Genomic DNA, 9978 nt, shown 5'->3' on the forward strand with positions numbered 1-9978 from the left:
GTGAAAGCCAAATTTGACCCGAAGTTGTTGTATACCCACATCAGGAGGAAAACGGTAGTCAAGGACGAGGCAATCAGGCTGAGGAAGCAAGGAGGGGACATCACAAGAATCGACCGAGATGTATGTGAGGAGCTCAACATGAGATTCAAAGAAGTATTCACAGTGGAGACCTAGAAGGGACTCCAGAAAGACGATGAGATGGGGGTTCACCATCAAGTGTTGGACATAATACATACAGCCGAGGAGGTGAAGAGGCGGTTAAGCGAGCTAGATACCTGAAAGGCGATGGGGCCGGATAACATCTTTCCATGGGTCCTGAAAGTGGGAGCAGAGGCGCTCTGTGTACCACTATCAACAATCTTCAACACATCTATCGAAACAGGGCGACTACCTGAGGTATGGAAGATAGCAAATGTAATACCAGTTTTAAAAAAGACACAGACACCAAGCATTAAACTACTGACTAGTGTCACTAACATGTGGAGTATGCAAAGTCATTGAGAAGATTATCAGAAGAGTGGTGGAGCACCTAGATAGGAATGAGCACGGTTTTAGGGAATGGAAATCCCGTGTCACAAACCTACAGGAGTTCTCTAACAGAGAGAGGGTGGGTAGATAACGTTTTCTTGGACTGTAAGAAGGATTTCAACACAGTTCAACACAAGAGAATGATGCAAAAGCTGGAGGACCAGACATATAACAGGGAAGGCACTGCAGTGGATCAGAGAATACCTGAGAGGAAGGCAACAGCGAGTCACTGTACGTGACGAGGTGTCTTAGTGGGGGCCTGTGACGAACGGGGTTCCACAGGGGTCATTCCTAGGACTGGTGCTGTTTCTGGCATATATGAACGGCTTGACGGAAGGAATAGACCCAGAAATATCCCTGTTTGCAGACGATGTGAAGTTAATGAGGAGAATTCAATCGGAGGGGGACCAGGCAGGACTACAAGGAATCTGAGGAAGGGCAAAGAAGACCGCAGACGGAGTACAGTCTAGGGTGCCAGAGACTACAAACTTCACTCATTGTAAAGGATCTTGGGGTGAGTATAATACCGAGCACATCTCTTGAGGTGCACATCAACCAAATAATTGCTGCAGCATATGGGCGCCTAGCAAACCTATTAGTAGCATTCAGACATCTCAGTAAGGAATCGTTCAGGACCCTGTACACCGTGTACGTCAGGCCCATATTGGAGCATGCTGCACCACTTTGGAACCCACACCTAGCCAAGCACGTAAGGAAATTAGAGAAAGTGCAACGGTTTGCAACGAGACTAGTCCCGGAGTTAAGGGGAATGTCCTACGAGGAGATGTTAAGGGAAATCGAGATGACGACACCGGAGGACAGGAGAGATAACCACATATAAAATACTGAGAGGAACTGACAAGGTGGACGGAGACAGGATGTTCTAGAGATGGGACACAGCAACAAGGAGTCACAATTTGAAGTTGAAGACTCAGATGTGTCACAGGGATGTTGGGAAGTATTTCTTCAGCCACAGAGTTGTCAGGAAGTGGAATAGTCTGGAAAGTGGTGTAGGATCCATACATAGCTTTAAGAAGAGGTTTGATCAAGTTCATGGAGCAGGGAAAGTGACCTAGTAGCGACCAGTGAAGAAGCGGGGCCAGGAGCTGTGGATCGACCCCTGTAACCACAACTAGGTGAGTACAAATAGGTGAGTACACACACACACACACACACGTGCCACGACAGAACACAAGAAGAAAGGCAGAAACTGAGAGAGATGATACAAATGCGAAAGGAGGAAAGAGAGGAGATGGAGGAGACAGACAGGAGATCCCAGACCCAGGAAGAAGATCAAATACAGCCTCCCTCACAACTTCCTATAGAAGCCCCCAAACCAGATCAACCCCAGTGCAACCAAACATTCTAAACCAAATCACCCATGCCATATCCAATGCACCCACCCACTGCATTACAAACTCCACCCCCACAGCAACCACCCATAGTTCCTTATCAGGTCTCCCACTTCCCCAACCCCAATGTACCCCCCAGACCACAGTCTTAGAAAAGAAGTTGAAGGTGTGGTATACAAATGCAGATTGAATAACAAATAAGTGTGAGGAGTGGCATGAAAGAATCAAGGAGACATCCTCAGACATAATAGCACTCACAGAAACAAAACTCACAAGAATGATAACAGATGCAATCTTTCCACCCGGATATCAAATCCTCAATAAAGACAGAGGGAGGAGAGGGGGAGGAGGAGTTGCACTACTCATTAAAAATCAGTGGGGTTTTGAGAGAATGGAAGGAATGGATGGCACCGGCGAAAGGGACTACTTAGTAGGAACAATCCAGTCTGAGGGACATAAGGTGATAATTGCAGTAATGTACAACCCACCACAGAACTGCAGGAAGCCAAGAGAAGAATACGATGAGAGCAACAGAGCAATGGTCGACACACTAGCCGAGGTAGCCAGAAGAGCTCACATGGGGGGAGCAAAGTTACTAGTTATGGGTGATTTCAATCACAAGGAGATTGACTGGGAAAACCTGGAGCCCCATGGGGGTCCCGAAACATGGAGAGCCAAGATGATGGATGTCATACTGGAAAATCTCATGCATCAGCATGTTAGAGACACTACCAGAAAGAGAGGTGAGGATGATCCAGCAAGACTGGACCTTGTATTCACCTTGAGTAGTTCGGACATCGAGGATATCATGGATGTAAGGCCCCTAGGAGCTAGTGATCATTTGGTTCTGTGCTTTGAGTACATAGTTGAGCTTCAAGTGGAGAGAGTAGCAGGAATAGGATGGGAAAAACCAAACTACAAAAGGGGAAACTACTCAGGCATGAGGAACTTCCTGCAAGACATTCAGTGGGAGAGAGAACTGACAGGAAAACCAGTACAAGAAATGATGGACTATGTGACAACAGAATGCGAGGAGGCAGAGGAGAGGATTTTTTCCAAGAGAAACAGAAATAATGGGAACAGAACAAGTCCTTGGCTCACCCAAAGGTGTAGGGAGGCAAAAACTATGTGTACTAGAGAATGGAAAAGGTACAGAAGACAGAGAACTCAGGAAAATAAAGAGATTAGCCGAAGAGTCAGAAACGAATATGCACAGATAAGAAGGGAGGCTCAGCGACAATATGAAAATGACATAGCATCGAAAGTAAAGTCTGACCCGAAGCTGTTGTATAGCCACATCAGGAGGAAAACAACACTCAAGGACCAAGTAATCAGACTGAGGAAGGGTGATGGGGAGTTCACAAGAAACGACCGAGAGGTATGTCAGGAGCTCAACACGAGATTTAAAGAAGTATTTACTGTGGAAACCAGTAGGACTCCAGAAAATCAGAACAGGGGGGTACACCAACAAGTGCTGGATGAGGTACACATAACCAAGGAGGAGGTGAAGAAGCTGCTATGTGAACTTGACACCTCAAAGGCGGTGGGACCAGGCAACCAGGGAGCAGAGATGCTGTGTGTGCCATTAACAAAGATTAGCACATCCATTGAAACTGGGCAACTAACTGAGGTATGGAAGTCGACAAATGTGGTCTCAATTTTTAAAAAGGGAGACAGACATGAGGCATTAAACTACAGACCTGTCACTAACGTGTATAGTATGCAAAGTCATGGAGAAGATCATCAGGAGGAGTGTGGTGGAGCACCTGGAAAGAAACAAGTGCATAATCGACAACCAGCACGGTTTCAGGGAAGGAAAATCCTCTGTCACAAACCTACTGGAGTTTTATGACAAGGTGACAGAAGTAAGACAAGAGAGAGAGGGGTGGATCGACTGCATTTTCTTGGACTGCAAGAAGGCCTTCGACACAGTTCCTCACAAGAGGTTACTGCAAAAGCTAGAGGATCAGGCACACATAACAGGAAAGGCACTGCAATGGATCAGAGAATACCAGGGAGGCAACGAGTCATGGTACGTGACGAGGTGTCAGAGTGGGCGCCTGTGACAAGCGGGGTTCCACAGGGGTCAGTCCTAGGACCTGTGCTGCTGTTGGTATATGTGAATGACATAACGGAAGGGATAGACTCAGAAGTGTCATTGTTTGCAGATGATGTAAAGTTAATGAGAAGAATCAAATCGGACGAGGATCAGGCAGGACTACAAAGAGACCTGGACAGGCTACAAGCCTGGTCCAGCAACTGGCTCCTTGAGTTTAACCCTACCAAATGCAAAGTCATGAAGATTGGGGAAGGGCAAAGAAGACCGCAGACACAATATAGTCTAGATGGCCAAAGACTGCGAACCTCACTCAAGTAAAAAGATCTGGGGGTGAGTATAACACCGAGCACATCTCCTGAGGCGCACATCAATCAGATAACTGCTGCAGCATACGGGCGTCTGGCAAACCTACGGATAGCGTTCCGATACCTCAGTAAGGAATCGTTCAAGACTCTGTATACCATTTACGTCAGGCCCATACTGGAGTATGCAGCACCAGTTTGGAATTCACACCTGGTCAAGCACGTCAATAAATTAGAGAAAGTGCAAAGGTTTGCAACAAGACTAATCCCAGAGCTACGGGGATTGTCCTACGAAGAAAGGTTGAGGGAAATCGGCCTGACGACACTGGAGGACAGGAGGGTCAGGGAAGACATGATAACGACATATAAAATACTGCGCGGAATAGACAAGGTGGACAAAGACGGGATGTTCCAGAGATGGGACACAGAAACAAGAGGTTACAATTGGAAGTTGAAGACTCAGATGAATCAAAGGGATGTTAGGAAGTATTTCTTCAGTCAGAGTAGTCAGGCCGTGAAATAGCCTAGAAAGTGACGTAGTGGAATAGCCTAGAAAGTGACGTAGTGGAATAGCCTAGAAAGTGACGTAGTGGAATAGCCTAGAAAGTGACGTAGTGGAGACGGGAACCATACATATTTTTAAGACGAGGTTTGATAAAGCTCATGGAGCAGGGAGAGAGAGGACCTAGTAGCAATCAGTGAAGAGGCGGGGCCAGGAGCTATGACTCGACCCCTGCAACCACAAATAGATGAGTAAAAATAGGTGAGTACACACACACACTCACACACCTTGATCAGCTCAGACATAGGGAATATCACACACGATAGGCCCCTCGGCGCTAGCGATCACATTGTCCTGAATTTCGAATACATAGAGTTAACAATTGAGAGCGAAGCAGCGCGAGGAGGACGAGAGAAGCCGAACTTCAAGAAAGTACTACCCAGGTAAGATATTCCTGCATGAGTTGCAGTGGGTAAGAGCTAGAGGGGAAGAGGGGAAGGCAGTAAATGAAATGATGTAACACGTGACCGTAAAGTGCAAGGAGGCAGAGGAGAATTTGTGCCAAGGGGCAACAGAAACGGTGGGAAGACGAGAGTGAGCCCATGGTTTACCAGGAGGTGTGGAAGACCAAAGCCAAATGTGCTATAGCAAGGAAAAATTGTAGAAGACTCAGGAAGACTCGGGAAAACAAGGATTTAAGCCGAAGAGCCAGAAATGAATATGCGGAAATAGAGAGAGGTCAAGCGGCATCAACAGCCAAATCTGTCCCAAAGCTGTTATACAGCCATATCAGGAGGAAAACAACAGTCAAGAACCAGGTAATTAGGCTGTAGAAGGAAGGTAGCTCACATGGAGCGACCAGCAAGTATGTGAGGATCTCAGCTTATTACTTAGAGAAGCATTCACAGAGGAGACAGAGAGGGTTAGAACAAACCGAAGCAGTAGGGTGCACCAGCAAGTGCTGTACATGCTGCACACATTCTTGGGAGGAGATGAAGAAACCCTAGGTGAACTAGACACCTGGCAGGCAGTGGACCTGCCCAGATAACATCTCTCTGTGGATCCCGATCGAGGGAGCATCTGCACTGTGTGTGCCACTAACAAATCTTCAATAAATCTATCGAAATAGGGCAACTGCCTGAGGTGTGGAAGACAGCAAACGTAATCTCGATTTTTAAAACAAGAGACAGACAGGTTGCACCTGTGTCGCTGACATATATAGTATATAAAGTTATGGAAAAGATTTTCGGGAGAAGAGTTGTTGAACACCTAGAAAGAAACTGGCTCATACACGACAACCAGCATGGCTTTAGGGAAGGGAAATCGTGAGTCACTAACGTACTGCAGTTGTACGACAAGGTAACGGACGTAAGACAGGAGAGAAAGGGGTAGGTTGACTGCAAGAAGACTTTGACTCAGTACCACACAGAAGACTGATTGAAAAGCTAGAGGAGCAGCCAGGAATAGCAGGGAAAGTACTGAAATGGATCATGGAATACCTGACTGGAGGAAAACATGTGCTGGTACATGACAAGGTGTTAGTGGTTACAAGTTCTAGTGGTAGGCCCGGTGCTCTTTCTTGTTTATGTGAATGACATAACAGAAGGGACAGATTCAGAGGTGTCCCTGTTCCCAGAAGATGTGAAACTAATGAGGAGAATTCAAGCTGATGGGGATCAGGTAAACCAACAACCGGATGTGGATAGCGTGCGAGCCTTGTCCGAAAAATGGCTCCTTGTGTTGAACCCTAACAAGTGCAGTCACGAACCATGGGGAAGGACAGATAAAGCGCAGACGGAGTACAGCGTAGGTCAAAGGCTGCAAAACTCAATCAAGGAAAATGATCTTGGGGTGAGCATCATACCGAGTACATCTCCTGAGGCGCACATCAACCAAAGAACTGCTGCAGCATATAGGCACCTGGTAACCCTAAGAATACCGTTTCGACATTTAAGTAGAAAATCATTCACGACACTATACTGTGTACGTCAGGCTCATATTAGAGTATGCAACATCAGTATGGAACCCACACCTGGTCAGACACGTCATGAAGTTAGAGAAAGTGCAGAGATTTGCAACAAGACTAGTTCCGGAGCTAGGGGGTATGTACTTTGAGGAGAGGTTAAGGGAACTTTACCTGTCGACTGTGGCATGCAAAGAGTACGTAACCTTTATTCGGCGCATGTACACACCCTCATTTACAGGCTATCTCCCCCAACCAGCGAACCAGGTTGCTGAGAGTTGATGATGGGGCCCCGTCGTTCAACTAGTAACCAGGTTCCAGCCAATAAGAAGATGGTTTTGGCAATCGCAGAGGTTATGTGGGTACCACTCTCCTGTCTGCCCTTGTCATTCCCATTCTAGAGCTGGTTGAAGCACGGTCTGCTCTCTTGTGGCTTCTATTTCTGCCTTGCTTACCGTGGAGTGCACTAATACTTATCACTGTACATAGTGTACATATTGCTGTTCTAAATTGGTGAAGGATAATATGTCTAAACTTTTTCTGCTGTGTTTATTTTGCTCCCTTTACACCCAGGATAACATGCCATTTGGATTCCTGGGTTGTAATATCGACACCGGAGGACAGGAGGGATAGGTGGGACACGATAACGACGTATAAAATACCGAGAGGAATTGACAAGATGGATAGGGTCAGAATGTTTCAGAAATGGGGATACAACAGAAAGTTAAAAACTCAGATAAGGCAAAGGGATGTTAGGTAAGACACATATGCAACAGTTAGACAACTTTATACCGAGTAATAAAGGAATAAAGGAATAAAGTTGTCTAACTGTTGCATATGTGTCTTACCTAACAACCTGTCGGTATTGTATACCATTTTGATGTTCAAGGCAAAGGGATGTTTGGAAGTACTTCAGCCATAGAACAATCTGGAGAGTGAAGTATAGTGGAGCCAGGATCCATACATAGCTTTAAGAAGAGATACGATAATGCTCTCGGAGCAGAAGGTGGACCTAGTAGCGACCAGCGAAGAGGCGGGGCCAGGAGCTAAGGCTCGACCCCTGCAACCACAAATAGGTGAGTACAAATAGGCGAGCACACACACACACACTACAAACTTCACTTAAGGAAAAGGATCTTGGGGTCAGTTTAATACCGAACATATCTCCTGAGACACACATCAACCAAATAACTGCTGCAGCATATAGTTGACTAGCAAATCAAAGAATAGCTTTCCGACATCTAAGTAAAGACTCGTTCAGGACTCTGTACACCGTGTATGTCAGGCCCATATCAGAGTATGCAACACGAGTTTGGAACCCACACCTGGGCAAGCATGTCAGAAATTAGAGAAAGTGTAAAGGTTTGCAACGAGACTAGTCCCAGAGCTAAGGGGCCTTTCCTACGAGGAGAGGTTAAGGGAAATTTACCTTACGACACTGAAGGACAGGAGGGGGGACATGATAACAACATTTAAAATACTGAGAGGAATCGATAAGGTGGACAGAGCTAAGATGTTCCAGAGATGGAACACAACGACAAGGGGACATAATTGGAAGTTAAAGACTCAGATGAGTTACAGAGATTTTAGGAAATATTTCTTCAGTCACCGAGTTGTCAGGCAGTGGAACAGTCTGGAAAGTGAGGAAGTGGTGGCAGGATCCCTACATAGATTTAAGAAGAGGTATGATAAAGCTCATGGAGCAAGGAGTGAGTGACCCAGTAGCAACCAGTGAAGAGCCGGGTCCAGGAGCTATGACTCAACGCATGCAACCACAATTAGGTGAGTGCACGCGCACACACACACACACACACACACACACACACACACACACACACACACACACACACACACACACACACACACACACACACACACACATACACACACACACACACACACACACACACACACACACACACACACACACACACACACACACACACACACACACACACACACACACACACACATTCACACACCCACAAATTATCACAGATAATCATAATAATATAGTTTGTATATAAAGGCATACACACTGATAAATCACATATTTTACTGTCAAAACACATGTTAGGGATCAGCTTCTGGTGGCGCCACACGAATATAAATTAAAATAGACAATTTGTTACTCGTACCTGAGCGAAACATTGTATCCAACACATCTGTCACATGCTGGAAGAATGTCTCTTACTCTTAACGTTTACACAGTAGTGGTGTAATACAGTGATAGTGACAATGACTGTGGCAGTTGAACATGAATACATATAACGTACATGTATGCAGAATGTTCAACGAGGAAGAAGGGGAAGTCAGTGGAAAAGATAAATGCATTGTTGCCGATGGCCAGTTAAAGATTAATGCTGAGCTGCATTTGCCTTTTTACCCGATTTATTACCCTAAAGTGTTGCCCTCCTTCCTCTACTGTACGTTGTGTTGATGATAAGGGCTCCTGGTGCGAGTCGAAATACATTCTAATGTCCATTGATGTTTTCAGCATGGAGAAGTATTTAGTGACCTTTTATTATCACCACATTTGACTATAAACATATTACATGCATACACATGTATGCACTCATTCACAAAGAGATATATACATTTATATACATACACCGAAATCTTTAAAAAATTACAACTCTTGAACAAAATATAAAATGCTGAAGTTATAAATAATTAATAAATGCACAAAAAAATATTAAGAGACTAAAGTCTGTCCTGTTTCCTAACGAATTTTACCTAACCTAACCTAACTTAACCTAACCTAACCTAATCTAACCTAACCTAACCTAACCTAATCTAACCTAATCTAACCTAATCTAACCTAATCTAACCTAATCTAACCTAATCTAACCTAACCTAACCTAACCTAATCTAACCTAATCTAACCTAATCTAACCTAATCTAACCTAATCTAACCTAATCTAACCTAACCTAACCTAACCTAATCTAACCTAACCTAACCTAATCTAACCTAACCTAACCTAATCTAACCTAACCTAACCTAATCTAACCTAATCTAACCTAACCTAACCTAACCTAATCTAACCTAACCTAACCTAATCTAACCTAATCTAACCTAATCTAACCTAATCTAACCTAATCTAACCTAACCTAACCTAATCTAACCTAACCTAACCTAACCTAACCTAATCTAACCTAACCTAACCTAACCTAACTTAACCTAACTTAACCTAACTTAACCTAACTTAACCTAACTTAACCTAACTTAACCTAAGCTAACCTAAGCTAACCTAAGCTAACCTAAGCTAACC

Source organism: Cherax quadricarinatus, chromosome 7 (genome assembly GCF_038502225.1).
Source record: "Cherax quadricarinatus isolate ZL_2023a chromosome 7, ASM3850222v1, whole genome shotgun sequence".
NCBI classification, from domain to species: domain Eukaryota; kingdom Metazoa; phylum Arthropoda; class Malacostraca; order Decapoda; family Parastacidae; genus Cherax; species Cherax quadricarinatus.